This window comes from Pituophis catenifer, unplaced genomic scaffold, assembly GCF_029215685.1.
Source record: "Pituophis catenifer annectens isolate HBS135680 unplaced genomic scaffold, rPitCat1.0.hap2 SCAF_2, whole genome shotgun sequence".
NCBI classification, from domain to species: Eukaryota; Metazoa; Chordata; class Lepidosauria; order Squamata; family Colubridae; genus Pituophis; species Pituophis catenifer.
Window position 1 is genome coordinate 87,669,683 of NW_027256882.1, and position 7,805 is coordinate 87,677,487.

Below are 7,805 nucleotides of genomic sequence, written 5' to 3' on the forward strand. Positions count from 1 at the left end.
GTGACATGCAGTTATTATTATAAAGAGCAGCTTTTTTATTTTCAGAAAACTGTCCTTTAGATTTATTCAGCTTATTTATTTATTTTTGTTTTTCTCTTGAATGTTCAGTTATACAACAAAGTTATAAGCAAAAACATTTTAAAAAAATATTTATGAAGCTCTTTTAGATTTGCCCTTTTTTAAAGTTTATCTTTTATTATTTTTTTCCACGTGAATGTGGTCACTGTACCCAGAGAGAATGTAGAATGAGTGGTAGAACCTGGGGGCGGAGTTAAAAGAGGGATCAGCCTAGAATCCCTACATAGCCATAAGTGGAGTAAGTCTACTTCCTCCTTGATTTCAGTTAACCCTTATCTAACTCCAAGCAGATGCTAACCATTTGCTGAGAAAATTCCTGTGCCTAGACTATTTAGCAATAAATCAGACATGATAGCAGTGTTCTAATACTGCTGTCACGGAGAGGAGGGGAGTCAACCTATTTTCCAAAGCACCTGAAGGCCAGACAAGGAATAATGAATGGAAACTAATCAAGGAGAGATTCAACCTAGAAATAAGGAGAAATTTTCTGACAGTGAGAACAATCAACCAGTGGAACAGCTTGCCTTCAAAAGTTGTGAGAGCTTCATCACTGGAAGCTTTCAAGAAAAGACTGGACTGCCAGAAATGGTGTAGGGTCACCTGCTTGAGCGGGGGTGGACTAGATGACCTACAAATTCTCTTCCAACTCTGTTATTCAGTTTAACTGGTTCACTTCAAGTGTGGATCTGGTCTTTCTCACCTGACAGTGAACCAAATATGGCAAGTCATGTGGCATGTACAATTTTAACACGTTGATACCAAGCAGCCATGCTCCCTTTGCCTTGCTCTGCCTAACAGCAGGGGTGGCCTCTCTCTTTTCAAATGGCGGATGACTTTTCAACCAGTAGTATTTTTTTCCCTCTATACAATAATTCCTCCTCCAGTATTCCTGCTCCAAGTCCTCAGAAACGCTAAAGATGTTTTGAGAGGACAAAAGCATCTGAGCAGGGTGCCCCTCATGGGGAAAATGCTCAAGGAGGAAGGATTCGGTAACCAGGCCCGAACTCTGCCCCCCTTTTCTTATTGGAACTGCCTCACTCCACTCCCTCACATCTCTCAGCACTTCTCCTCATCGTGTTTAATTCCACCACAAGTGTAAATGGAACCACCGCTCTGCAATTTGCCATTCATGTGGAATGCACTGTGACCCACTGGGATGATTTTTTTATTTTTTTTTAGCCTTAACAAGATAATGTGGACAAAGGCCTTCTATAATCAACGTTCTATTTGTTGCAGACAAGCCAAAAAGATGAGCTGCCTATCAAAATCTAGGACAGGGGATAACACGCCTAATTTCTGCTGGGAGGAGAGCAAGAACACCAATCTTGGGCAGAGTGGACCTGACCTTTGGGCTTCCTCCCTCCACAAAGAAGCCAACGCTTTTGTGCAGCCATCTCGGATGACTGAATTTCTTGTAACAACCTCTACTTAGCGACAGGAAGGAGCGGCAGATAATTGCAGCTTCTCTTCCCGCTTTCATACGGCTGGCTGCCCAGCTGCCTTTTCTTTGTACATTTGCTTCCAGATGAACAGCTCCAGCACTGGGCTGTTGTTTGTTCCCATTTCTTTGGTAGCAGCAGCAGTAGCAGCTACTGTAGTTGGCGGTAGGATTTGTTGCTTCTGTTCTCTAATGCAGGGGTCTCCAACCTTGGCAACTTTAAGACTTGTGGACTTCAAAGCTGGCTGAGAAATTCTGGAAGTTGAAGTCCACAAGTCTTAAAGTTGCCAAGGTTGGAGACCCCTGCTCTAGTGGCACTTGCAACAAGCAGGCTCTTGGAGGGCATACTCAGCCATTTCTTTCTCTGTCTCTCCTTGTCTCCCCCACAACACACACACACACCTTTAACAAGATTACAAACAGTCTTCAATTACCAATGGTAATAGGTACAGGGAACTGTCCCGCTAAGTTGACATGGTTATAAGGCGCAACTTCACAGGGTTGCACTGACTTATAATAGCAATTTGGAATAGTCCCAGCCACCCTTGTGCTGCGTTGTCCGATGGTCACATGATCACCATATGCAACCTCCTCCTGCTGGCTTCCCCATTGACTTTGCTGATTGGAAGCCAGCCAGGAAAGTTGCAAACTTCTCCATGTTTAACATTTTAATTGGGTTATGAAGTACTATAAAATACAAAATACAAAGTAAATAGAAAATCGGGAGGGGAGGGGAAAGAGAAGTGAGGAAAGATAAGAAAAAGAAGCATTGACTCCCGACTCTCTCTGTTACAGTAAAATAAGGCATTAAACATCAAATCACAACTTTTTGCTTTTTCATTAAAATAATAATAATAATAATATGAACAAGCCATTTCTATATAAGGAACGATTGCTGAAACTTGATATGTTTAGTCTTATGAAAAGAAGGACTAGGGTAGACATGATAGCTGTGTTCCGATATCTCAGGGGCTGCCACAAAGAAGAGGGAGTCAAGCTATTCTTCAAAGCACTTGAGGGTAGAACAAGAAGCAATGGGTGGAAACTTATCAAGGAGAGAAGCAACTTAGAACTAAGGAGAAATTTCCTAACAGTTAGAACAATTAATAAGTGGAACAACTTGCCTCCAAAAGTTCCATGCCCCAACACTGGAAGTTTTTAAGAAGAAATTAGATAACCATTTGTCTGAAGTGGTGTAGGATTTCCTGCCTAAGCAGGGGGCTGGACTAGAAGACCTCCAAGGTCCCTTCCAACTCTGTTACTCTATTCTAAATAAAGATCTATCAGTCTAATTGGTAAAACCCAAAGTCAGAGTTTCAATCTTTTCCAAGGAAAGTTGCAAACTTCAATTAAATAAACACGGGACACTGTAACTTCATAAATGGAAGCTGGCTGCCAAGCACCCAAATTGCAATCATGTGATCATATGGGTTGCTGCAACATGCAACTACAAAGAATACTGGTAAGTCCCCTTGTTCGGCATTATTGAAACTTGGAACGGTACCTGAAGGTGTGGATTTTAAGCAAGGACTACCTGTATTAAAACAAACACCTGGAAATAGCACAAACATCCTTTTTAGCCTAACAAGCCTCATAACCTTCAGAACATTTAAGAATCTTTCTCACAATATTCCAAACCGTATCCAATTCCTGTTCCAAGCAAGCTGGCCAATCTTCTTCTTCAATTCCTTGGAATTGTATGCTGGATGACATGCAAGTAATTTATACAAGGCTATAGAGGACCAAAATTAACTGGCTGGCTAAGTATTTGTATTACCCCAAGCAATTTCTGATGGGAGGAGAATTCATTTGTTGGCTTGGGACATTAGCATTTAGCGGCATTAGTAGTTTTAGCATATGTCTGTTAGCAGCCAGCAGCTCTCCCCCTGCTCCCCCATCTTTGGCAGAGCTGATAATTGCTGGAAATGGTTGGAACATCCTTCTTCAATTTAAGGTTATTTAGTATGTTGGGTTTCCATTTCACTGACCAACACATCTGGAGGCCAGAGTAGTTTCCATGCATTTCTCTGTGTCTTGATTTATACCATGTTTAAAACAAAAACAAAAACTTGTAAACATTTTCCAGGTGTTTGTAGTGGAGGGAAGAGACAATTGTTCAAAGTGCGGGCACCAACTCTGTAAGCAATAAGAGGCTCCAGAGGAGAGAGGTGTTGCTGATGTGTTTAAGATCTCCAGATCAATATTGCAAAATTTCCTAGGTCAGAAAAGCAAAGCACAAGAGCCTGGATAGCTCAGTTGGTAGAGCATCAGACTTTTAATCTGATGGTCCAGGGTTCAAGTCCCTGTTCAGGCGGCTGTATTTTATGCTTACTCTGGCAGCAAATGTACATCTGGAGGGACCCAATTGCAATTCCTTCTTTGCCACAAACCAAGATCTCCTGTTTTCAGCCACAGGGAAATCACCAAAGGTTGCATCCATGTCCTTTTCTCACAGAAAATATAGCATAGGAGTACATGGCTTCATTGCTTTATTTTTCCACTTAGTAACTTTCTCTTGATACTAATGAAGAACTTTCTTTGCTTATTCAGATGATCCTTGTTTAATGACTGCCTCATTTAGCTGAAATAAGAGCATAAGCACAATCACAGTTTCACTTAGCAACTGCTTCACATAACAACTGAGTTGTAGGTCCCAATTAAAGGACTACCTGTATAGGAATAGGCCTGTGATGAGGCTGAAGAACTTAATAGAGGTAATCCTCAATTTACAACCACGATTGAACCCAAAATTTCTGTTGTTAAGTGAGACATTTGTTAAGTGGATTTTGCCCCATTTTATGATCTTTCTTGCCACAGTTGTTCAGTGAATCACTGCAGGTATGTTGTTAAGTGAATCTGGCTTCCTCATTGAGTTTGACTTGTCAGAAGGTCGCAAAAGGGTATCATCTGATTCTGGGACCCTGCAACTGTCATATATATGAGCCAGATGCCAAGTGGCCAAATATTAATCATCTGATTCTTGGGATGCTGCCACAGTCGTGTGAAAAATGGCCCTAAGTCACATTTTCCAGTGCCATTGTAACTTTGAACAGTTGCTTAAATGAACTGTTGTAAGACAAGGTCTATCTATAATTGAGAACCAAGTGACCAAAACTAGACCAAAGAATCTTAGAAGAGCCTTGGTGGCGCAGCAGACTAAAGCACTGTTATTAACATCAGCTGCCTGCAATTACTGCAAGTTCAAATCTCACCAGGCTCAAGGTTGACTCAGCCTTCCATTCTTTCTAAGGTAGGTAAAATGAGGACCCAGATTGTGGGGGCAATAAGCTGACTTTGTATAAATATATACAAAAGTATGAAGGCTATTGCTTAACACATTGTAAGCTGCCCTGAGTCTTCGGAGAAGGGCGGCATATAAATCAAATAATAAAAATAAAATCCTCCCATCTGAACCTGGTGCCTGAGTTACTTTACAATTTAGAAGGTAGGTACACAAAACTTTGAGAGTGAAAGGGGGGAAAAAACAGAGACATTGCCTCTGATGGATGTATAAAAATATCATTGATTGATTCACATTTTATTAACAAAAAAATGTGTTCATATCCTTAGCAGCACACCTCTTGATTGCCTGCTCAATTTAGTACATTAAAAGATTTTTAAATGTCACACTGAATCACTCTGGATATATATTCATATTCAAACCTAGTGTTTAACTTTGCTTTGCAATCAAGCCTCCTCCCATCCTCTTTGCCAGGCATGAACACATTATACGGGGTCCCATGACATGGCTCTAGTCCGTTTCTGACACACATGCTTCTGTTCTGTGACTGCAACTTAAGTGTAACTCAGAATAATCTTACTTTATAGCTCAGAATTTTGTAATATGTTTTGCTTTACTGCAGTCTTTTCCAATCGGGAGCCTTCTAGATATGCTGAATTACAACTTCCATACATCCTATAATTATGAGAATTGTAGCCAAACATAACCTGAGAGGCACCAGGGTGAAGAAACCCAGGGAATAAGTTGAATGTGACTCAGACAATAATTTTGCACAATTTATTTGTACTCAACAAAGCTAACATATTCTCCCTCAGCCCAATCTACCTCACAGAGTTGTTGTGGAGAAAAATGAGGGGAAGGAGCACTATACACGCTGCCTTGACTTCCTGAATAAAAGATAGTGTCAGCTTTGGAAGCCATATTAGGCCGGAAGTTTCCATGCTGCCACCTTCTCATGTGTGGGAAAGTAGGAGGGGGGATTTAGTAGAGGGATTGTCTGTAGATATAATAGCATTCTTCCTGTCGGTCAAGGCTGATCCTGCATCTGGAGAAAGAGTGGTTGGAGTGAGGTCTCGAGATGGGACGGTGGTTGATTGGAGCATGTGATCGACTGAGGAGTGAGGGGATGGTTTTGGGGGTTTTGACTTACTGAGGGAAAACCTGGACCTCTCAGATTCGGGTTTTCCCAGATGTGCCAGTTTACCTATTCTAGTAAATAGAACTTTGAAAAATGCTTGCTTCAGAGTCTTTACTTGGTGTTGGGGGGGTTTTCTGGAACACTGACAGATAATCCATAAATCTGATGTTTGTCTATAGTGTTCGTCAAGGTATAGAGGACCTTGACATCTAACCGGTTGTGAGGTGTCCACTGTGTGTCCGCAAGTGGCTGGTAAGGCCTATACGGGCACGGAATGTTCTGCCACATGTCAGGCAGACATGTGTGGGCACCATAGTTGCAGCATTTGCAGCTCTGGCTTTGCGGAGTGCTCGCTTCTGTTGTGTTGTGGTTGTTCTCCTGTTCTCAGATGTCTAGCAGCCTTGGTGGATCAACATGCGCCATGTGGATCGATCTTGTACCAGGGTTTCCTAAGAGGTGGTGTCGATATCCAGGGACTTGAAGGAGGCTTTCAACATATCTTTGTATTGCTTCCTTTGTCCCCCGTGTGATCGCTTTACTTGAAGCAGCTCACCATAGAGGAGCTGTTTAGGGATGCGATGGTCTGGCATCCTTGCAACATGGCCTGCCTAGCGTGTCTGGGCTTTCATCAGCAGGGTGTGAACTGATGGCAGGCCTGCTCTGGAGAGGACTTCTGTGTCTGGCACCTTGTCCTACCACTGGATCCTCAGATGTCTGTGGAGGCAGGTCATGTGGAAGTGGTTCAATTGCCTAGCAGCCTCCTGTATACTGTCCAAGTCCAAGAAAATTGGAAAACAGGTCTGAGAAATGATAAAACCCACACTGATGTTTATCCTTTTCCCTCTTGAGGAACTAAAGGCAAAAATCTACTTGAATTCTCCTCCCCATCCTGATATCTCTGCAAGCTTGGCAGCAGTAGCCCTGACCTGCTTCTGAAGATGGACTTCCAGCTAGTCCTCCCAACCAGAGAACCATGATGGGCAGATCCATTCCCAACTCCTCCAGGAATTGTTTGAATCTCCTTTGAAACCTCTCTCAGTACATGGTTACCATTAGATTATGATGTAACCAATGTCATATGAAGCACATTTTCCTTTTCCTCTTCTCATTCTTAGACTGGCTGACCCTGAGGTGTAGTATTATGAGGGGATGGAAGCACTTTGCTTTGCAAAATGGTCCTGTGGGAAAGCTAGTTAGCAATACTGTAAGCGGCAGGAAAGCCTGATATTTAACTCTGTCAAATAAGTTTACATTTAGCTCAGGGCTGAACTATAGAGTCTTCGGTGCTCTCTGAGCTTTGTTAACATTTCATTACCCAACTAGATAACATCATCGGTGTTAATAAGTTTGAGGTTTGCTCCCTGTTTATAAATAATAGCTCATCATGCCAGTGTTGTTGGGGGTGTAGTTTTGTCCCTGAAAATTCCTTCATTAGGTTGTTGTTTACTGCTTGATTTTTAATCCCTATTTATCTGGATGTTGGCTGCTGGGGAGGAAGTGTTCTGATCTTTTTGTTTTCCTTTTTAGCTTTTTATTGTCTCTTTCAAATGGTACGTAAATGTGATTTATCTCTAAGTATCCATTGACGGCTGATTTGTCTGTATGCCAAGCTTCCAGACCATTCTTGGATTTCTTTTGCTCTAGGATGTTCACAATTACTCAGTTGAAACTATGGTCGAGTCTGTCCGTGTGTTGTGAATTCAAGGAGTTTTCACTGTCTCTTCTGAATGCTAGTTGGTGTTCATGGATGCACTCTTTTCTGTGATCCCCTGCAGATATTTGAAGACTGGTGTCATATCATATCTTACTTTTGTTTTTTGTAAGCTAAATGTATCCAGATGCTTAATTGTCCCTCCAAGGGCTGGTCTTCAGACTTCTCAGAATCTTGATAGCTCGCCCCTGGCTTCAGT

The 7,805-nt window shown here is 42.0% G+C and overlaps 1 non-coding gene across 1 annotated transcript; it reads left to right on the plus strand.

Moving 5' to 3' along the window:
• Positions 1-3,757: 3,757 nt before the first annotated feature.
• On the plus strand, positions 3,758-3,830 carry TRNAK-UUU (transfer RNA lysine (anticodon UUU)). The gene has a single exon. It is a non-coding gene; the product is annotated as a tRNA-Lys (tRNA).
• Positions 3,831-7,805: the final 3,975 nt, after the last annotated feature.